Raw genomic sequence first — 25,374 nt, forward strand, 5'->3', positions numbered from 1 at the left:
CCTTTGAATCAGGTAATATATTTTACATCCAGTTAAACGGTTAGTACTTAAATGTAGTCACCGTTGCTTCAATTATAGATAAAAACAGTGTAGCAAATAATTGCAGTATTATTTAAATACGTCCACTATCTATGGATCTATGGTGAATGAAAAAAAACATATCACAATAATGCGTGAAAGATGTCTCTTTGTGGAAATCACCCACTAGAGTAAAGATAATTCGATTCAGCAAATAGGAAGCATGTGTTGATACAACGGTTTGGTAAGTAAGCTGTGAAAAGGTTAATTCCAGCGAATTTAACTCGAGGACTCTAGGGAGCTAGCTATTGCCATAGGGTTTGTGGCTTGGGTATGGGATAGCTGTATTTTCTTTTTAGGGTTCCTAGAAACCAAATCATCCTTCGTTTGGATTTAAATACCCCAATTTTGATGAAGCATAGATCAATTAAAATGTGATAACCAACATATATTCGAGTTGCCAAACAATTCACATCAAATTGTGGTATGAAGGAGGGAGGGGGTTGTATCCCAAAATCGGTTTATGGTTTAAAAATAATGTTCAAATATGTATGAACTTGTGTTTATAAAAGCTAAAAAAGGTAATTGGAAGATAACTTTGTGTGCAGGTTTGCTGCAACGTATGTACTTAAATTTTACTTAAAATTAAAACAAAAGCTATGAAAATTTAGCTTACTGATACAATTTTTGTTTAGATTTTGATATCAAAATTTTTACTCAATGTCTGAGAAAGATCGTTGTATTAAACGTTTTATTTTTCATAGCCTCTGGTAAAAACGATAATCAGGGAGGGCTAAAGTTCATTTTAGCGACCGTATCAGAGGGGGTGACGTGTCACATTATTTCGACATTGTTAGCTCATTAAAGCCGAGAAAGTTTCTTTCAGTGACAGCAATTCTGCTGTAAGACAACCAGCGTGGCACCCCTCTTCGTTGAAAAGCGTCTTGCAGCTTAGAACATTTTGTTACAAATGGGTGGTTACTTACAAATGGGTCTTAAACGTCTCAGTTTTGTACGAAGCGGGAGAGGGTTGTCGAGACGCCTTGAAAGGCATTTAAAGCCGGTTTTCAAAAACACCAGGTTGAGCTACATGATGTTCGCTCGTTGCGGTTGAAGTTTTTCAAACATCGAGTGTCTCTGAGGGTCCTTTGAACGTCTTGTGAACTTTGGATCACGCAATGCGTCTTAAATGAATTGGTTATTATGACACTTAATTAAATAACCATTGTTATTAGACTGTAATTCATTGGTACACTCGAATATGTTTGATAATATTTACTTTTTATTACTTTATGAAAATTTACATTGCAATTTTTTTACAGTAAATTCTACTACGAAAGTTAATGGTTTTGTAGTAATTTTGAGTTGTGAACTCAGTATATAAAAATGAAACAAAGTAATATATTAACTGCCAATAGTTGTTCTCATTATATATGTAGAAATATGTTTGTGCTACTATTGAATTTGAACCGAAAATGTTGACAGTTATTCAAATAATACTTTTTTCTTATAAACGATTTCATTGATCCTTTGACTCAGAAAGTGAATTAATTCCATAATGTTTTTTTCATACCGTACTTGTACATTTACTCATAAGCAATTCCCATTCAACCAAAACTTATTTTAGAAAAATATACCGATGGGGTTTCCATTACCAATGCGAAGGGTAACAAATTATTCTAGTGAAAATATACGACATGCCATTCCGTTTTATGACGCAGAATTACAAGCAAGACACGAACCTTGGGCTTCGCCCCCTGGCTGGAGACACTCCGATCATTTCCCACGGGGGTTAGAAGACTTTCCAGTTTGGGGCAGGGACCCTTTCCCACCCCAACTGACCTGTGGAACATCCCCTTGTGATACTAAATACTAAAATGATTACCTCTCCAGTCGATACTGTAAACTACATAATGTATGTGCACTGAGTATTGGTGGGTCGAGTAGAATACATAAATATACATCGATTCTACCACACATAATTAATTATTGTGATTTCTATCCGATAATTTAAACTACATAATGTATGTTCACTGTGTATTGGTGTCGAGTCGAATACATAAATATACATCGATTCTACCACACATAATTATTGTGATTTCTATCCGATAATTTAAACTACATAATGTATAATCTATGTCTAGGTGTGTAAAATACATCTACTTGAAATATATCATGTGACTGATTATCCAGACAAATACATAGTTTTGGAACGTGTCAGAGGAATAAAAATAATATACAATTCTGTTTCTTTACATTTCTTACTTCAACATAACTTCTTTTTCAACGCCTCTGTAGCAAGTTTTAACTTGGTAAAACCGAAAATGTTAGCGTCGAATGGATGTTGAGATGTTGGTTTAGGTTTTATCTTGAGACGGCGCGGCGTCTTATCAGTCCTTGGCCCCTGATATGGTATCTGGTCCAAGCTGGTGATATTTTGCGTTCAACCGTCCTAGTATACTGCTACTGTACGACGTATTTAACTATAGTGTAGCTATTTTAATTCTGTTCAGTAAAATAATGAATAATGATTTCACAGTGTTCGAACATCCAACTGTGAAAATGATTAAAATACCTTGCGATGCATAATCTAACCCAAACTGTACATTGTAGCCATGCAATTAAAAGTTTTGGAGTGCTTCCAAAGTACAATGGCATAAATTGCTGGAATAATTAATTACATGTAAGGTTAGTTTTAAAACACGTTAAATTGTTCCCAGACGCAAATACTTTGAAATAAAAATACTTAATAAAACGAAAAAAATTTTGTTTAAAACTATTTTCCATTATACACAATCAAAATTCTAGAAAACAGGTCAACTTTATTCTCAAACAATTTCTGAAGCCTTAATCAACGAAATACATGCAATTCAACAACCCATGAGTACAATTAATATAATAATTCTTTGCTCCATTAGTTGTTATATGACCACGTCAATACAAAGGAATTCTGTAACGTGTTCGTGACAGTATTCCAAACAAGCTGTGAGCCATCTTGAAATACGACTATAATAATTCTGACTAATGTTGTATTTTCGAACAACCCCCCCCCCTCCCCCTGTTACCCACTAACCACTAAATCAATCGAAAAATCAACTACCGGTCGATTTCACTGTGTTTCATTTCCTTTTCACAACACAATCGTAATAAATTTCCGTAGTTGCCCGTTAAACGCGACCCGATAGTGCAGTCTCATTTGGCGTCATTTTCATTGCAGTCTGGGTTTGGAAATGTTACATTCTCTTTCAGCTTGAAACACTCGAATTAGTAGAATTTCACCTGAACAATGTTGTTTCCTCATCGTCTTTATAATGAATTATTTTGTTTAAATAAAATATGCGATAATTGTATAGTCTTATTTAACTATAAATAAGTTTCTAAGCGTCTTTTAGTAATTTCAAATTACATACCATGTGACATTAGATTAATATAATTGATTATTTTAACGTCTATATTATAACCAGATATAACTAATGATTCTGTTAGCTTGAGTAGAGGTCTTTAGCTTTGTTTGGGACGTGCCACTTGGATGTGCAAAACCCCACTATTTTCTATTGTAGAGCCACGGGTAGCGGAATGAAATTACAGCCCAATAAAGACTACGACTCATTCTGGCTCGGACAACGTGCTTATTCATCGCGCTAGTTTAGTTGTGTAGGCCAGACTTCTTTGTGTCGGCTACTCACTTGGCCCTTGATCTTATCTCTCCACTTACTCATCACGCTAGTTGTAGTGTATAGACAGTTGTATCGTTGTTGACTACTCACTTGGCCCTTGCTCTTATCTCTCCACTTACTCATCGCGCTAGTTTTAGTGTATAGACATTGTATCGTTGTCAGCTACTCACTTGGCCCTTGCTCTTATCTCTCCACTTACTCATCGCACTAGTTGTAGTGTATAGACTGTTGTATCGTTGTCGACTACTCACTTGGTCCTTGCTCTTATCTCTCCACTTACTCATCGCGCTAGTTTTAGTGTATAGACATTGTATCGTTGTCAGCTACTCACTTGGCCCTTGCTCTTATCTCTCCACTTACTCATCGCACTAGTTGTAGTGTATAGACTGTTGTATCGTTGTCGACTACTCACTTGGTCCTTGCTCTTATCTCTCCACTTACTCATCGCGCTAGTTTTAGTGTATAGACATTGTATCGTTGTCAGCTACTCACTTGGCCCTTGATCTTATCTCTCCACTTACTCATCACGCTAGTTGTAGTGTATAGACAGTTGTATCGTTGTTGACTACTCACTTGGCCCTTGCTCTTATCTCTCCACTTACTCATCGCGCTAGTTTTAGTGTATAGACATTGTATCGTTGTCAGCTACTCACTTGGCCCTTGCTCTTATCTCTCCACTTACTCATCGCACTAGTTGTAGTGTATAGACTGTTGTATCGTTGTCGACTACTCACTTGGTCCTTGCTCTTATCTCTCCACTTACTCATCGCGCTAGTTTTAGTGTATAGACATTGTATCGTTGTCAGCTACTCACTTGGCCCTTGCTCTTATCTCTCCACTTACTCATCGCACTAGTTGTAGTGTATAGACTGTTGTATCGTTGTCGGCTACTCACTTGGCCCTTGCTCTTATCTATCCACTTATTCATCGCGCTAGTTTTAGTGGATAGACATTGTATCGTTGTCAGCTACTCGCTTGGTCCTTGCTCTGATCTCTCCACTTATTCATCGCGCTAGTTTTAGTGTATAGACTGTTGTATCGTTGTCGGCTACTCACTTGGCCCTTGCTCTTATCTATCCACTTATTCATCGCGCTAGTTGTAGTGTATAGATCAGTTGTATAGTGTCCGCCACTACTAGGAACGCTTGTAATACACACCTTTAAATAGTAAAGTTTTTGGGGTTAAATTTACAGTCATTTTGTTTTTGAACTGTCTCTCAATCAAGTTGCTTTCTATAGATTCGCAATCATAGTTCAACAACTATAACCATTTTACAACTATAATTTGCCATTCCTGAAATGTTTCTTGTAATGTATACGGTGACGCGGTCTCCATTCAGTTCTGTGTAAACCAAACCAGGTGTTCTGAATTCCCATCCGACCCTTGAGGTAATTTATTTGACTACTGGATCCCCGCATCTGTCCAGCTATTCATCTGCGCTAGTCTCTGGTCTGTTGTCTAAATCGTAGATTAAATCTACAAACACACCTACTGTGACAGAGAGCACAAAGGTTGGGATAAACAAAGATCGCGTGCAAATGCTTAGTGGAAACATATAATTTTCAGAACTATTACACACTTTAACTTAACTGTGAAAAAATCCAACATTCGAAAAGGGTATTACAAACTTATTTTTAAAGTTAGAACACTAGAAATAGAAGCAAACGATCCAAATAAAATGGAAAATTATGGAGTAAGTGGACTAGCTCTAGGGCTTGGCTGAGTTACGTGCGTTTCAAGTGTCATAACTTTCTGGGAAATGCAGTAGAATAATGAGTATGTGAACTTGTGCACTGTGTGTAGTAGTGAACACGTATTTCTCTGTTTCTACTCGTCCTCGCCAGAACCTATTTTGATTCTTTGTTGGTAAAAACATTGTGACTGTGACTAGTACTGTATTCTTAACAAACAATTTACTTTATGTTTTTTAAATTTCATTTTGTATGTTTCTTTAATCTGCATATTCTTAAATGTAGATAATCTTGTCCTTTTATTGATTTCCCTCCCAGTTACATTATTCCACAGTATCCATCATCACCCGTGTATTACTTTTACAAGTTATTCATTGTAGCCTTAAATTTAAGATCCACGAAAATTATACACTCCAAAATTTTAACGGAAATATTCTACATTTTAAACTTAAGGCGATGGACCATTTTTCTGACAAAATACGAAGTTATTTTATTTTTCGTAATCTGCATATGTATGGTGTGTTTTTTCTTGTAATTTGTTCCGTATTTTTTTTTTTTTTAATGGAGGTAAAACGAATGTTATGTTTACCTAATGGACAAAACATACCATCGTTTCAGAGCTATTTTAGCTACAGTTGATGAATAGGATAATTTAACTATTATTGTAGTACAAATTAATAACATATGTAGTGACAGAATGGCTGCCGTGGAGTAGTACAGTAACGAACTTATACTCCATAAGTGGTACAGCTGTGGAGACAAGCCTGGGAAACAAATAAAACCTTTGATGTTGTGGTTTACGATAGATTATAAAAAACGTAGACACTATTAAAATATGAGGATAAACATCTGCAACATGCTTATAGAGTTATGTAAACAATGTTCTCACATTATTACATATCGGAGAAAATTCCATTATCATCCTGCAACTTAGAACTCCTGTAGTAGAAGGTAAGAATTTTATAAAAAAGACCACTGAACCACTTTAATGATAGTTACAATATCTGATAATACCACACGGCAATAATTCAAATGATATTTAGTAATACTGTAAGTTCACTTTGTGATAATTCCACTCTATCATTATTTTATTCTATAATAATGCCACTTTGTGATAATTTCACCTCACAATGATTCCATCTTGCGATAACTTCAGTGTCTTATCTATTATCCACCCGGTGACAATTCCACTCAGGTATAATTCGACAAAATGATTCCACTGTGAGAAGATTTAACTTTGTGATAATGACACCCAGCAATAATTCCTCTTATTGATTCCATGGCTAATTTATTTATAGTTAATACTATTGAATATTTATTAATAGTCAATTATGACAATCAACTACACAAAATTGTTCTGTACAAATAATACTTTGTGATTTATTGTACACCACAAACCAAACGATGGATAGAAGTCGCAGCCGAGACTGTTTACAAAGATCTGAGAGTTGACTAAATCTCAATTGGAGATGACCGGAAAGAATTTAACGAATCGCTTGTTCATTAAATTATTACGTCCCTTGACTCATGGCCCGCGTCGATGGTCACTTCTAATAGGACTCGAGAATTATTTCTGGTTTTCCTCGTTTATATAAATAGAAGTTGCAATCAAATTAGAAACCGTTTATTTTCAAGGTTACATACATTTTCAACGGGACAGACTTTGTTTTGGAGTGAGGCCAACATCTCTTAACATATAAGTACAGACTACTTGAATTAAACTAACTGCATTTCCTTGGTATTTAAGATGAAGTAAAGAGTCTAAATATAGTTAACACCGACGTTAACATAAAGGCTTTTCATGTAATATGTCCGTATTTACAGGATGAAAAATATTAACTTAGTAAACATGGTTAATGATATTACTATTCGTAGGGTGAAACTATTTTACCCATAGCACAACTTGGTCGTCACACATCTAACAGTATATGGAACAACTATATTTATTAGAGAGTAGATCTTTGGCGGTGTGGGTCCAAATCTCGCTAATCACTAATGGATCTTTGTATCTAGTATGACTAACCCGATGGTTCAGATCCTACTTTAAGCTGTAGTAAACTCGATAGCTCTCGAAAGTATTACTGCATTATTTTGTAATGGAGATTTATTTCCACAAATAGCCACACGATGATAAGTTCTTCTATCTCCACTTTAATTATGGTTCAGTACCACTGTATCCATGTACTGTATACGGAATATCTCAGGTTATTTCTGCCAACAGATAATGGTTTCCAAGGGTCACAAATGTACCTCAACATACAATACGAGGTACAGCAGGGCTACATAGAACTTAATGAGGTTAGGTTACTGTGGATCAGTAAGTACAGTTTCATGTTCAGCAAAGGTGCGTCTACTCTGTGATAACTGATAACATAATACGATAACCTATCTACAAGGCCTCCAGGCCGAGTATTCAATACTGTAGTGCACTCTACTCATCATTCTTTTGAGGTTATGTTCTAATTATCTATATCTTAGGTTTAAAGTATTACCCGTTAAGGACGGTGTAATTCGTTTGTCTTGCTTATTGGTTTGTGTTTTGCTCGTTGTGTAGTGGATTATACACTTTCTGTAGGCGCTTGAATTCTGAAATCAGCTGTTTTACGACATATGATTGTTGCTTTTATACAAGTAAAATTACTGCGTTTTATTTTTATTGTCAATATGAAACTTTTGAATGCGGGGTTATTTGGTTTGACTGACGCAATGTCGCGAGCAATGTAAGTCAAAGTGATTTACAAGCTCTGTGTCTTGTTTTATTTTATTCCTGCAGTTGATTGGAGAGCATGACATAGCACAAAATATTCGTTGTCTATCTTATGTGGATATGTAAAATGTCCCCGTATGGAACTTATGTTAAATAATTAATATGTCCATATGTTCACTATAATAGGTATGTTTAAAGTTGAAGATTTGCCTATTAGCCTACATATCAGAGAATAGATTACCCAACCCTTTTTAAAACTTATTATCATTGTATCTTTACTAGGGTAAGAGATTCACCATAAGCATTCAGTTATGCCCCTAAAGTTCTTGTTGTCCCGTCTAGGAATGACGCTATTCAAAAGTCCCCGTCATGTTCAAAATCACATATTACATCATATAATACAGCCAAATCTTCTCTCGTGTCAGTTATTACTCCCAGTGTATTTTTTCTACAATCGAACGTCTAGGAAGTCGAACCCGAAACCCAACGTGCGAAATTTAACTTAAGAAGGGTCGGTTTGAATAGCTGAAGAGATTTCTTGCCCCCCGCTGTCCTTACAAAGGGCTACGCACATCTGGCCGCGTTCTTAGAGATTGGGCAACGGGCGGGTCCCCCGTCCCCCGTCCCGTCCCTCTTTCATTCCTATGCTTTTTTTCACGGGTTTTGTGTGTGCACATGTCGGCAGCTGCACCCCACTCGCTGTCTACACCCGGACACCCGTATATATAGTACTGTGCACTACTGACTGTGCTGTAGCACTATAGCTCGTGCAGGGTAACCTGGACATCCATATACTGACTGTGCTTTAGTCCTATAGCTTGTACAGGGTAACATGGACACGCTAAAAGACACCCCGTCTACAACATTCCCGGACACCCGTAAAGTATACGTATAATATTATGTAGTACTGTGCACTACTCGCTGTGATATAACACTGTAGCTCGTGCAGGGTAACCTCGATACCCGTACATTTTAGTACTGTGATCTACTGACTGTGCTATAGCACTATAGCTTGACCAGTGTAACATGGGTCTTTACCCGGAGGCCTATATACGGTATGCAGTTTGTACTGTGATCTGTGTACTATATGTGTACTAATAGCCCGTGCAGAGTAACCGGAACGTGCATATGCAAGGGATAATTGCGGTTGTTTTCTTTGACGATTAGTTAAAAAATGTTCTTGAAGTTTAGGTCTTGGTATTTGATCCAGCCCTCGTGTGAGAAACACCGAAAATTCCGAAGCTGGAAAAGAATGGGAATAATGAAGACCACTCAGAGGAATGTATTCAGACGTGTCCTTTATGTTCTCCTATCCTCCATTTGTACTGATATTTTTTCTTAAAGATTTTTGGCTTTTCGTTTCTCGTTTTGACCATTATACAGTTCTCGGTGTGGTTTTCGTTTGTGATATTCCAACTTTGGCTGGGTTTGTGTGGTATTCGTGTTACACTTTAGGTACTTTCGCACCTGAAGACGGGATCAGATCCATCTTGAAACTTCGTGAAAGCGGTGTTTTACTCCTTATGAACATTTTTTGTAATGATCCCTTAACATAAACTCACCATCACCAAAAATTAAACACAAAACATACTGTATGTGTTTTGTAACTGTACACTAACACTACACATACTATAGCCCGTGCCAAGTTGGGCAATTCACTCATATATATGTCTATATGTTTAGTTTTTACTGAGCAATGCACAGCACTCCACGCAAGATATGAACGTAACGTAGGGATTCCACTGACTACTGCAGAACAGTACCTTCCTGATCATGTTACTTCGCTACTTGTGTGTTTCTAGTCTCAGAGTTGCTACAGTACTAGTTGCTTGCGTGGAAGTAAATATTTATATATTGGGACACCCGTGTTGTAAACTAACTCATAACTGATTTTAATACATTCTAATTAGTCATTGACATATTATTTCTACCTTGATAGCGATAGAAGAAGTATTACACGTTGGTTAAATGCTTTCCCCAAGGCTATCAATCCGAATACTGAGTTACTCCAAACCCTCATTATATGCACTTAAGAAACCAAAAAGCGTAAGTACCACCCGGCAATACACCCATTCTTTGCGCTTTTATGGAAGCTGTTCTTTGTCTGAGTCCTCTCAGCCTAACAGCGGTGGTAAAAGCACTCAGAACTCAAAATCGCGAACAGAGAAAATGCAAAGTTTAAAAGTGGTTATACATGATATTGCGTTTTTGCATAGTCATATTCAAGGATAAATGAATAGATACTTGCATGTGATAATCGATTTTTCAGTTGTACAACATAGTTAGGGCAGTTAGGTTATGTCATTTGAGGGATTGTGACAAACTTATTCCTTCAACATAAGCGCAATTCAAATTTTTAAAACTTTGGGTTTCTGGAATCTGATCCCATCCTCAGATGAGGAAGTATTTAATCTTACCATCATAATTGTTCAAATAACATCATTTTAAATTCTCCAAAAATGAGTTTCATGCATTGGATACTTTGAATGTTAGTTGCACATAACAGGAATTTATGTTTAATGTTATAAAACTTCTTTCGTTTTGTTTTCACCAGGAACTTTTAAAATAATGGTTTCTTGGATCCCAGATCGTTGCAAGGTTTTTGTATTTGATCACATTAGACACACATTCATTGCTATGATGCGTTATTTAGAACACTGCAGGCTTGTTAACGTACAGTTTGATACCTATTAAAGTAATTTTCCATGCCTCTAGTTTTAAAAATACCACGAGACCGAGCTACGGGAAGCTGTTAGTTCCCATATTTTGTGTTATTTCAAAGCTTCATAACTCACGATACATAAAATAAAAAATAAAAGGTTAAAACATATAGTTAACACATTAACAAAACTTGGGAAAAGGATCCGAAATTAGACGGGTTGAAAAAATTCGTCGATAACGCCATCGATAAAAGCCTGTAAAAACCTCAAGTTTGGAAAAAATGTACAAAACCTCCTTCTCAATCAGTTTTCCTAAAATCGGACTATGCAACTAGCTGATACAAATCTCTATTTGCATTAGTTAGTTATTTGGCAGTTTTTAGTAATTTCGTCACCGATCCCAATTCGAAGGCTTTATTAACCACTGAAGTTTGCTGATGATACAATCAATGCCCAGTAAGGACTTGGATTCAACCAGCTTCACCCAAATCGGGACCTTGCAACCAGCGGATATAGTTTAAGTTCGATTTTGTCGTCGAAGTGGACTTTGAGGTTACAAGAAACCTAACTGAGACCAATTCTCATAATTGTTATCATAAACCAACCCACCACATCCCCCGGACGACCGGCCACCATTATCTATATCACACTATCAGCTGATGATAATAGCTGACCCGACATCCTGTGTACCATTGTAGTCGTCGCATATGTTGACTTCTCTTTACATTCTTGTTTCCCACATTACCGTTGTAAGAAGGTTATTTTTTATATAAAGTAGGCTTTTAGTATTCATCAGCTGTTTTAAGTTCAGGTAGTCATTGATCTCATTTATCAAATTTGTGTATACAATAGGCTTGTACTGAATATCGAAATATGTATATCTACTCCACGAGAATTAAATGTTTAAATGTCTTTTCTCTCAACGTTATTTGATTCGGTAAGTTGGCTGTGAGATTTTCTGACAGGTTTAGAAAGACATGACACATTTACATAAAGTTTGAGAGTGAACTCTTTATTTTCACATATAAAATGTACAGCACCGTCGTCGGTACACGAACATAATTTTGGTAAAACGAAATGTCGATCGAGTGATCGTCTACAATAATGGTTTTGACATTCTGATCAAGACGAATTTCGTACATTCGCATTATGTGTCCACATATATATAACATATTCATACATATTTGCATCGTCTATTGCTCATTCAAACCATTCTGTGTTAAAATGTGTAGTATACTATTTACATCATAGGAATTTCTTTGTAGGGTAACAAATAACAGGAGTTTTTGTTGGGATCCCAGTTTTGATTTTTACTCATGAAAGTGTTGTATCTTTTCTAGTGGATCTGTTAAAAAAGTAATTATTTATCCAGTGGAGCTGCTTTGTTTCTCTATGTTCTTTTGCAGAGCCAATGCCAAACATAAATAGTTTTTGCTAATTCTTCAATAAACAGTGCCCTCGGAAAGTGCTATTAATGTTATTTTGTCATCATTTTACTATGCTATTATACGTAAAAGAAACGAGTTCTAAGAAAACATTGAATATAGCATTTGTAAAATATTTAATTATTAAATTTTATGGAAGTACTAAAATCGTGTGTTTCAATGGAACTTTGAAAAAACTAAAAATAAAAAAACCATGGTTATTAAAATAGATAAAATGCCTACCAAATACCAATGTTCAGTATTATCATCTAGTAATATTTTCCACAGTTATATCAGAAGTATGTTTATTCGCATTATCAAAGATATTAATACAATTTTATCTTAATTAGTATTAGGTTAGGAAATATTTAAAATTATTATCAATTATTTTTGTAAAATAATGTGTAGCACGCAAGATAGTGTACCACAAACATCTCGTATTGTAAACTTAAAAGTATTAATTTTTTTGAAGGAAGAATCAGTTTTTATAATTTAAGAAATAGTTGAACAAACAATTTTAACATGTTGATTTTTCTTAATCATTAAAGATGTATGTAATGTTGTCAACTTTTTCTTCAATAATAACTTTTTGGAATCAGTGTCAATAAAGCCAAATTTTGATTAGGTTCAATAATATTGTAAACCAAAATTCCTAATCCAAATAACTATAGACCTTTTAAACGTAACTTCCATAAAGAGTACTTACAACCTAAAATTGTTTCAAAATTTCATGACATATAATATATTGATATTGATTTGTATCTCAAATCTGGGTGACTAAAGAGTACATCTTCCTTAAATTTCCTTCTTTCGGCGCTTTCTCTTTCTGTACAGTGAAAATTGTAAATATCTACCAGTGTAGCAAGAGTTTTGATATTGCACTAGTACACAAGGACATTCCACTCCTAGAGCATCATTACATCATTACCTTTGAAACTGTGATGGACTTATTTTTCTTTACTATTTGTTCATTCAAAGCTACATAGTTTTAAAACTAGAAACTTGATATGATTCTAGAAATTTGTCAACCTATATTGAAATGAAATATCTTTAAATAATTTGATGGTTTTATAAAGTTTATTCATTACTATCTATCAGTTTTTTTACTTGCCTTAATTTTTATTTCTTAATTCATGTTAAGACAAATCTTTTGCGATGGAGTTCTTACATTAATGTTTATTCAAGACTTGGAAAGATTTTTTGCTTTTGGAAGTGTATACTATTGAAAAAGTACGGGTTTACATTATGAGAATTACGAAATATTGGTTTGGATATTCTTTAACAAATTTTTTGTTGTTACAGAACACAAGACCACTTCCAACTAACTGAGGAAAGGATTCTAGTCCACGGAGAATCGTTGAGCTGTAAGTATTTTGCCTGATTAGTGAACACACAATTCTCCAATAATGTATCCTCTTATCACTTGAAAAAATAAATTCCTAACAAGTGTTGATGTTGGCGTGTCTGGTCAATTTATACATGTATGATACACATTACCCAAATTCTTGCCAAATTACAAATATGAGTAAGCCAATATTATTAATTCCTCCATAAGAGTAACAGTGACACTATACAGTACGGCAGTTTTTACCGTTGTATGGAATATAGTTTAAAAAAATATTTTGTTTAAACCTATACATTATTTGCAGTTTACTTCTAAATTTAGTAGGTTTTGAGACGGTAAAAATAAAATTTATGTATTAACCACCAAACAAGCTATAAAACCTTTGATAGAGCAAAGTTGTTACATTGCTTTGGAATCATAAACATATGATAAATGATTGCTTTATTTATTTTTTTTGTTTAACTAGCATTATGCATTGTTTAAACGTTTAATTCTCATAATGAACACCTTTATAAATAACTTTATTCATAGACTCTGGAATAGATTCTAAAATGTGATGTTGTATAAAGTGTGCATTATGGTGTGTTGGTTTAGTCAGGGTGGAATTTAGTGGAACTAAATGCAAACCCAACCAATAATCAATGTAGTCTCACTATGTTGAAAGTATCTACTACTTTCTGGGTTAAGTAGCCCACCCTAAGCTAACACAAAGGGTGAATTTTTCAAAAAGAGATCTGTAGGTTAGGTACAAAATGTACGATCTTAAGTAAAAAAAGGATAAACAATACACATTTATTTAAAAATCATTTTTTCTAATATTTTGATGAATTGATATGAAGAATTACTTTTTTATTTTGAATTGTTTGCAGCAGATATATTTATTGTCAAATGTTTTCCAGGAGCAGTTCATTGTCAAGTTGATGATGGACTCTTACGCTCCCTTATCATTCTTCTGTCCTGTGTGTTTTGACTACTGGACGGAGAACTGATAAGGGCTTGTGAGAGTCTTTATGCTTCAATATCAAAGTTCACAGCACGAGAAACTGTGCAATCTCAAGAAAATGCCCCAAGAAACTGTGGAGACTCAAGAAACTCCCAAGAACTGGAAGAACTAACAGCTTCAAGTTACCATAAAATGTTGTCTAAGTAACAGATTAATGATTAATAGTTTTAAGAGTTTTTTAGAATTATTCTTAATTTATGATTGTTTTATATTTAAATTAAAATAGATCAATCCCTTAAACAATGTTTTGGAGATGCTGAGGGATTATTGCATTGTTAAAAATAAATTTTTAATTGTTTTTGTTTGTAATTAAAGGTGTATAAACATAAGAAAATGTTTAAAGGCATATACAATAACTTGAAACATATATATATAATGTTATAGTTGATTATTACTCTTTACTCTATTATTTATTTTAAAATCTGTCTGGCACATCACCTACAAAACAAATTGAACAATAATACCTTTGGTTTTTAGAGCATTACTTAAGACTATCCTTCTTGAATATTTGACCTGATTATATTGATATCATGGTATACTTTTCATTTTTCTATATGTTTTTTACATTGATATATTTTAAATATTTGATATGGTTTTATTCAGGCTAAAGTATTATACAAAAATATTGTTTCCAATAACCCTTAGGACTCAAACTCAAGCCTGCTAACAATACATTATCCTCTTTATACATTGAATTATCCGTACTATTTAAATTATTTAACTAATTCCCTCCATTTTTCTGAATATTGGGTACTGCAGATTGTATTACTTGTTTTCTTTTAGTTACTCCTATGAATCCCGGCCTTGAAAGTTCTATCAACTCCAGTACTCTCGATATTTTACAATTTTTAATTTTTGGGCCTATGTTGTATTGATCTTGAACAGTAGTCACTATTTTTAACCGTACTATGTAAATTGATATTGCATGCTACTTTAAACTGTTGAGACTAATTGTAACACTACTGAAATCTGGTAAGATGGTAATATTATATAAAATAATTATATAAAATTTAAAATTATATATTATATAAAAAAATATATAAAAAGTCCATAAGCCTGTTAGTACAAATTATAGACAATAATGATAGATAAATCACTACAAATTTTAGAAAAAAAATCTTTTTTGGCTTTAAAACTATGTTGATTGACACATTATTTGATTGTATTTTTTTTTACTTGATATTATTCTTGTGAACATTGTTCTTTTTACTGTAATATTAATCTGTTATTTTCTTATAAATATGTTTATAGCGAGTTAAAGTTAAATTATTTTATAATTTTAGCGTATAGGACTCAGCACATAGTTGTGCTACCATATTAAGCAAACGTAAGTCTTTATAGCAGATTTTATGTTTATTTTGTCAGTCATTAAACCTAGCAATAAAGTTGGGAAATCTATTTAAGTATGGCAGCAACTGTTGCTAGGGTGTGCTTGATTATGACTGAAATAATGTTAGTGTTGAACAAATTTGGTAGGTATTAGGAAATTAATTTCCCTACATGGTGGGAGATTTGTTGCTCAGGGCAACTGGTTTGAGATATCCTCAAATATATAAACAAAGTGGTACTGTATACAGTGATCAACTTTATTGCAGACTATATTCCAAATCCAGACATAATATTTTTATTTAATTTATCATTAATTTCTCAGCAAAATATATAAAAAACCAATGAACTATATTGAAAGGTTAAACATGAAATTGGACATAAAGCATTACTCTTCAAATCTTTTAGCAAATATTAGTCTAAAAATATTGGTCTAAAAATATTACTTGCATTATTTCAGGTCTATATTATCTTTTGTCTACCTGGCTAGTGGTGTCTTAGTCTGAGAAATTCTAGATACTAGATAATTTTTTACTAAAAATATAGTTATTGGTTACACATTGTATTTACTAAAATACTTATAGCAATGTTCAATATTTAAGGCCCTATGATTACTTTATTTAAATATTGGTTTAGGCTCAAGAATGGAGTTGATAAAAACCCATTAATACAAAAATATGCATACTTTTTCAATGTCCTTTCAAGACTTTTTTAACTTTACTGATAGATTCAAATGGAATTGGATTTTAATTTAATGTGAACATTTATTTAACAAGATCGTGGGATAGGTATAAAACCTAGGTAAGTAAAAAGGTTTGTATTATGTGGGGGTTTACTGTATTTAATCCAGTTTGGTTTGGAAGTTAAGCTGCAATAATATCAGTTTGGAAAATATTGATATTTGCCAACTTTGTTATTTTCTGCTACTGTACTAAGAAATATATTTTACTTTTCAAACTTAAAGTTTATTTTCTATCATTTTGTGTATTCCCTCTTATATATTTCAGAAAAAAAATGTAAAACTAAAATTTTGATAAATGGGTACTGTAATAATTTTACATTTAGTTTTTTGTCAAAGTTAAGCATATTTATCAAACGTGTAAAAGATAACATTTGTTTTGTTTATTGGTACCTATCTTAATAGGTGGTGTTTTATTCATTATATTTCAATAATAATAAGTTTTGTGTTAAGATTCAAGGTTGTAAAATCCATGTGCAGCTATAGTGTTTTGTACTCAAATCCAGTACAGTAATTGTAAAATGTAAAATATTAAATCATCCGAGTTAATTTGAGATAAAACTTCACAATTCAAATGCTGTTTTATTTATCTTTAACTTACTAGATTTTAGAAAATTTATGTTCATCAAAATAAAAAGATTCTTCTTAATATTTGTTCTTTCTGAGATAGCTCTTTTAATTTTTACAAAAAACCTGATTATTCATAACAGTTTTGAAACTTAGTATGAACATTGTTTTTTTTTCAATATCTTCAATGTAGTATCTTTATTTGCTTGAGTTATGCTTGATCATTTAATGGTTGATTAATAAAAATATGATCATATTAAAAAAATAATTATATGTTGTATCTGAGGTCCTTCCTTCCCTTGGTTATTTCATATTTGCAGATATTTCAATTCAATTTATAACGTTTATAAAGTGAAACTATTGTTGGTACTTATAAACACAGTTATTGATTATAAAAATAATATACACATTGAAGTTACCACCAACATAATGGAAATACTGAGAGTCTATGAACAGAATGTTTGTGCTTTGATACCAAAGCTCTATTGTTATCCAAGTTTTAATTTTCTTCTCAGTTTTCATTCTTTCCAGCCATTCTTTGAAAGGCGTCTGACAAGTAATACCTTAAGCTATGAAATAATGATTTTCTTACTACTTAATCTTATGATGGTTTCTAAAAATCATTTTCATAATAGGTTATCCTGTTTAATATGTGTCAACTCTACGTTTGCATGGATTTGACAAATTAATAAAACCACTTATGAGATATGTATTTTAAATGGTGCTACTTATTATTTTTGCTTTACAACAATAAAGTACTGGTAATGAAAAAAATGATTGGACAACTTTCTACCTCTAAATAATTATATCGAGTATTTTCTGGGATTCTTCTTCTAGTACAAAAAGGTGCTGCTGTATTTCTTAGGTGTGAGTAAGGTACTACTGATATCTAGTATTTCTTCGGTGTGATTTTTGTATTACTAATATCTAGTATTTCTTTGGTGTGAGTTTGTACTACTAATACCTAGCATTTCTTTGGTGTGAGTTGAACTTCTGATATCTAGTATTCCCTTGGTGTGAATTGTTTTACTAAAGAATTGCAGTGGTCATATAACTTCTTATTGCATGAATATCATAATGGTTTGTCAAAAACATAACACAAATGATGGTCATATTCAGAGGTGTAATTAATTCTTCTATGGCATTAATAATAGTTATTTACTGGAATGGGTTATTCAAAATTTAATAATAGAAGTTTTTACTGTTACAGATTTTTCCCTATTACAGATAGGTACTTGACTTTAAATTTATGATTCTCAGAAAAGTGTAATCTTGCAAACCTTTGTTGCTCCATTTGGCGAGGGTACTAAGACATGAATCACCTGAAATCCTTTTCCCATTTGAGGGGAAGAACTGATGCATGCTTAAATCACCAGGATCAAATATCATCATGGATTCTAAAATGATACTGCAACCTCCTAGCAAGTGTAGAAACACATGTTACACATCTTACACACAAAACACAAAACTGAGTCATACTATATATTCACGTATATATAGCATAGGTATAGTTGCCATCCATATTTAATTTTTAAAATATGTAGCCATTGTAAATTTTGTCATCCATTATGTAGCAAATGGTAGGATAAAAACTAGGGAAATTATCTAAGGAAAATTTTAGAATAATCAGTCCTGTAAGCCAAGTCTAGCCTACTAATTAACGTTAGTATAGCTTCATTTGGATTGGTGCTTGGAAAGGGAAGTTTTGCATTATATGACTCATTAAACTTCAACCCCTCACTCACATGACTCATTTTGAACTAGCCCTGCTTAAATTTCTCATATGAACTAGCGCTTCTTAAATTTCTTGGAGTCCAACCTACCTAATGTGCAGACCAATAGTTCATTAGAAGGCTTAATAAGCCTGATAATATACACAAGTAATGTACACAAGTGTGTTAATTAAATCTCACAGTAAAACTATCAATCTTTGACATTGGTTAAAGCAAACACTTTTGATTGAATTTAGATGATAACTACATTGTAAATAGGTGATTATTAAGGAAATAAACAAATATTTATTAAAATCAAAATAAATATCTTAATTTATGACACAACTGGGTAAAAAAATAAAATATATACAAAATACTGTGTTATAACAGTAGCTTGTATTTTTTATTATGGATTTTAGCATTGCCCTTAACTTAACCTTAACCTAAAAAATCTTATGATCTTGCAGTTTTTTTAATTGGTCCAAATAAGCAGTGACAACAGAACAGGTTATTTCTACTGATGTGGTGCAGTTGAAAAAAATATTAATGAAAATTATAATCTACCCAAAATTTAAAGCCTCATACATTTTCATGTTGAAACAGTAGGAAGTTATATTCTTGACAAGAATTGAATTTAGCTATGCTGATTATTTTTATGCTTTAAACTATTGCTTTGAGATAGGCAAGACTTGATTGGTTGTATCCTTTATCTAACAGCTTCAACTGTTTATTTAACAACCAGATTCCATAAAAACATTTATTTTTTGTAAATAATAGTGCTGGAGGAAAGAATTAACAAATACTTATTTGTTAATGGTTTTACTAAATCCCCTCTATCTGATTTCTGTGATACATAACTCAAAAATGTATCCAGAAAGATTTAACAAATTAACACATTTAGTTTTTCTGGAAATTTCTAAAAGAAAAAGGGTTTCAAAAAAAAAAATTTACCAGCTTGAGTTTCAAAATTATAACTAGATATACGGTACTAAAAACTTCAATGCTCACTTGCAGAAAAACCAACCACTGCAAAGTATATAAAAAGCTAAGCTAGATTTATTGCAGATTAACAATTGATTTGTGTAGGGATGACCCTGGCATGATTCTAGATTTATGTGGTAGAGTGTGGCCATTTCTGTTATTACTGGTTCTGTACAGTTTTTCTCTACACTACTGGCGTAGGGTTAGTACTGGAAAAATGCCTAATCTAATAACAAATCTACCATTAAATCAACCAACCTTAAACTACTTAGTTGACTTTTTGAATATATATAAATATAAAACAATGGATATATGTGTAATGTATGTTATGTATGAATATAGTATAAAGCAATGGACTTGTATAAACAGCGAAGATTGTATGAGAACTTCACATGAATTGCTATAAATGTTTTCACTGCATTCAAAATATTGTAAAAAAAAATATTTTTTCAAAGTATATTAGTCAAGAACGAACACAAGAACTATTTTCAAGTTTATATATAGAGATTTAAATTTAAAGAAAGAACTATAAACTTATAGTTACAGTGACAGTTAACTACCAGTAGTATCAGCTATGGCTGCAGCAGGTTGTTTCTTGTGAGTTTAAACAAAGTGACTGGAGGAGAAGTAACCTGAAGATAGAGTGAGTGAGACACAGAGAGAGATAAGGAAAGATTATGTATCTTTGACCTGCATTAAAAACTGTGGTTTGCAAGATCCTAATCCTTCTCAGTCAGGCATTCGCGGTTTGGAGGATAACATTTTTCATATTGTACAGGGGTCAATTTGTAAGCAAGTTCTTCATCACAATCTTGAACACTATACAATCAAGATTCCTTTCATTGTTGGACAGAGTGTGTTGAAGATTTTGTTTGCCATGGGTATCTCTTCAATGTGTGACTCATATAAGTCATGGGCCCTCCTTCTTCCATAATCATGCTTACTACCTCGAATTTACGTTCTCTTTGAGCAGGACCAGACTGTTGAGCACACATTTGCTTATGACGTGTGAGGATTCCCACTTCTCTACAGGTTGGCAATGTTCTCTAGGGTCTTTTGATGCAATGACCTTCACAGATTTTTCTGAAGCATATCATGGCATGTAGGGGAGTGTCCCCAAAACACTATCCCATATGCCACATGACTATTGAGTACATGGTATATGGTTATCAGATAGTCTTTGTAATTTATTCTCGGAGTTTCCTAAGGTAGAGTAGCCTTCTCTAGATAACCTACCCACATACCTTCTTGACATGGTTAGTTCAGTTTATCCTCGAGTATATAGCCAAAATCCAAGCGGCTTTACGGATTTATCCTAGTCAGCCCTCGACTTCACACGTCAGTTACTGGGTCTTTTCTCCACTTAACTTTCAAGCGATTTGCTACAAATCAGGACTTAGCTTCAACGAGTAGTCTGTCAGCTGATTCTTTCTTCAGCATGGCAGTGTCTTTTCCTCTGGTCATCATGGTTGTGTCATCTGCAAAAAGGGAGGGTGTATGCAGCCTTAGCCAAAGGTAATTGATCATACCTTGTGTTGGATAACTCTAAAGTGGACAAGAGTTGAGCAGCTTGTACTTTGTTCAGAGGCTGTACATTGTTCAGAGGTTGTACTTTGTTCAGGGGTTGTACTTTGACCTGACATCTGATATTGTGGAGAACCTATGATGTTTATAACTGACTGAGATTATAATGAGTGGTTTACTTCCATAATGTTTTAATACTTGGTACAGAAAGGAGACAACAAAGTGAACATTATGAAAAGTAGTACCCCCGCTGCAGCAAACCTGCAGGCTGCTAAGCAAATTTCTATTTACCTGGCTGGATTTCCACCAAAATATTCACTTAAAATTGTCCTATTTTTTCATATCTAAAGAGCATTAATCTTAATGAGTATTTAGGGTTTCTGCTACAGGAAATGTTATAAAGTGTGTTTTATAAAAAAAAAAAAAATGATAGCTTAGTATGAAATAAACAAATTTGGTCGAATTTGATCAAAATATTTCTATAAATAAGAAAATTACACCAGTTTATTTATTCTCCATAAGAATAACACAGGCATTTTAAATTTAAAGTTGTTTAGAATTTTCTCCTAACTTGGGCATACAGTGCTTCAATATACTAAATCACTTATTCTTTTAAGCTCTACAAAATGGTTTGCAAAGAAATTGTGAAGTTTTATGTTTTTAGGGTCAAGAATGGGAAAAACCAACCTTCACCCCATAAACCCATGTTCCCATAGTCTGATCATGCTGGTTCGCTAGCTTGTTTGAAAAAAAAACTATTTATTCAAAAGGGTCACGTTTGGACCAAATTTCATCAAAATCGTATAGTATTTGTTCGAGTTATCGCGCTAACGGACACATATATTTTTTATATATATGGATTTGAGCAAATGGTGTTTTTTGGCCTCTGGGGACCCCAAAAAAAAAAAAAGTAAATTGGTCCCGGATCTAGGTCTAGGTCTTATCATGAGACCAACGGTAATAGCTTATTCCTTGTATGGGAAATTTCCTAAAATTCCCTATATGGGAAATTAACTAAAATCAGTATCTTTTTGGGAAATATTCTACGAAAAATTGATAAAAGAAGCGTCTTATAACGCTTAAAACATATATTTACGCTTATACTGTTTCCACAAGATGGTAAATATACATAAAAAAATGGTAAGTGGTGGATCGATTTTAATTGGACACTCCAATCATCATCAAACCCAATAGGCGAATGTGGATTCGCCACCGGTCTTGTGAGTAACAGTATAAGCATAAATGTTTTAAGTGTTATAAGACGTTTCTTTTATTTACTTTCCGTAAATTTAATAACACGTACAACGCTGATCTAGAAGCTATTTAGGAAATGTTGGTATATGTAAAGTGATTCCTTGTAGAGGTATTTGCTATAAATATGGTTTCACTTAAAATGCACATATTTTTTCAATGATATATAAACAAAAGTATAGTAAAATGGAATGATGTTTGCAAATATGAAGATCTTTTGATTTCAGCAGTTGATCAGGAAGCAATAGAAATCACCTACACACTGATATCTAGACTAATTTGGGAACTTGAAACGCAATATAATATTAAATTAAAGTAATGATGTAGTAACAAATAATGGTGACCATATTTTGAAGACTTTGACTTGGCTGTTTAGTCAACCTACCAATGAGGCATCATTTGCCACATATTGGTCTTGTGTAAACATAGAAATCTCAAGGACTAATGTCAATCTAATTGAACTGAGTGAACAGCTTCATAATGTAACCGTGGTTAAAGCAAGTGAAGCTGACCATAGTGACTGCTTGTCGGGTCATCACCTCAACCAGAGTGGCAAGATAGATCTGTCCACTCTGATAGCTTCGAAACTTGCAGACATAAGTGTTGTCAAGGTGCCTTCAGAAACCAAGGAATATGAGTCAACCACCTCCTTCAGAAACAGAGTCGCTGGGAAGCTCCACCCCACCGGCGTCAACGATTCATCAACAACCACACACTCTGACTCACCCATAGATGTTTTAAATTTTACTAGCTGTGAAATGCTTAACATTTCAAACTTCATTTAATTCTTAAGTAAATTCAGTAAATGTAAATCTGGCAGTGCTGCCAATAAACAAAAACCAAACAATTTTAAAAATAATACGAGAAAAAAATAAAGACACAAAAACTCTACTGTAATTAAATATATTGTATCACCAACATTATGAAGGCCTTTTGAATAAAGTCATTACATTGGAATATATTGCGCAAGAGATGAATTTAGATTTTCTTTGGGTTCCTGGACACTGTTAGAAAAATAGTGAAATCAGGATATGTTTCACTGACAAGCATGCCACTAGCTATTGTCGAACCTCTCACATCCATATGGGGATAAGCAATTTTTGTGACCCATCATGTATCAAAGTTTGATATGGATCGATTAAATCTATCGATTTAGATTATAAACAGCAGGGAGGTGTTAAAATATTAAATGTTAGTGACCATTTATGGTAGCCCCAATAATAATGTCCAAATTTTGTTTAGTATTTTGGAGAACTTACTAAGCCAAATCAATGAGCAGAGAAAAAACAGTCAATTGTATGTGGCGACTTAAATAAAATTTTCTCATTGATGATTGTGGCCCTTAAATCTTTTTAAACTGTTTAGTATAATATATGGGATGCATAGGACAATTTATGAGTCTGCCCAAGAAGACAATTGTTTGAACAACATTTTTGCCTCTTTAGAAAATAATCAAACCGTCTCTGTTCTTTATAAACATGTTAGTAATTACATGGCTCAAGTGTTTAATTATAGTAGTAGTGTGGAGGAGGAGAGAGACTACTTTCCTATAAATAAAATTAAAACTGTCTCATAATTATATGAGGCTTAATAGTACAACAAGAGTTCAAATAAAGGAATCAAATCTCAGTTCAAGTATATTATTTGCTCTAAAACGATTATGTTGTGAATTCAAAATTAGAGCGTTCTTCGCTTACTGTAGACTTTTTCATTGCCATTTAAGCTATGAGTCCTCTGCTCACACCAAAGACACATTTACTATGCAGCGATTGGTGATTAAGTTCATATAGCCGCATTAGCTAGGTAGCATTGTTGTAGAGGTATTTTTCAAGAATACAAATATTTCAACATTGTTTCCCCTATTTGTCAAGTAACGACTTTTATAATTAAGAACACAATTCAATAACAAAGAATAAAAGAGAGATGTTACTCAGTCATGATACTCTCTATGGATGTAAAATAAAGTGGCCTAAGTTAGACTAACTAAGACTGATTTATGAACGTTAGTTTTAAGTATTAGTTGTGTAACAACAACAAGTTAACTTTAGAAATACATTTACTTAGTGATAAGGATTTCAAGATTAAAATGAATAACTTATATATTTAATCAGCCATCAAATGAATGTCAAGAAAGTTGACTCCTTCGGACTTTGACTAATATGTGTAAGAAACAATTTAATGTAGGGTACCAACGAATTTGCTTAAACTATTTTCTCATTTTTCTATGGATAAATCTTCATTCTTATTCCCATAAATATTACCAACATACATAAATCCCTTGATATGTAACTGCTGTCGATCTTAAGTCAATTGCCAAGCCGATAAGCAGTGAGTTGGTTATTCTTGGAACATGTAGATTGACAGAGTGCAGATTTCCTACCTTCCCCTCTCCATTCAATCAGTGTTTGGTATTTCATTGCCAGCAATCCGACAACCTGAACATGTCAAAATAATTTGAATCTCCCTTTTTGGATAGTAAAATTTCATGGAGGTAGACATAAAAAGCCGTTTGCTATAAAGGTACTCACTTTAGATGTTTAAATAGCTGATGAATTTATTCTCCATCAATCAGGGATACCAAAACATTCAAGAGGATGTAAGATCTTCTATCTGAAATTTTGCCTTCGGCAAAATATCAATACACATTAGAGATACTCTATCTATTATTCACTGAGGGTCCAATTAGAGGTGTATAATATAGTAGTTAGTGTTCTCTGTATAGACTATTGACTTTGTATGCTGGATGCT

The sequence above is a fragment of the Macrosteles quadrilineatus genome, unplaced genomic scaffold (assembly GCF_028750875.1).
Source record: "Macrosteles quadrilineatus isolate MER2022 unplaced genomic scaffold, UCM_ALF_1.0 Scaffold_7__1_contigs__length_78375512, whole genome shotgun sequence".
Classification (NCBI taxonomy): Eukaryota; Metazoa; Arthropoda; class Insecta; order Hemiptera; family Cicadellidae; genus Macrosteles; species Macrosteles quadrilineatus.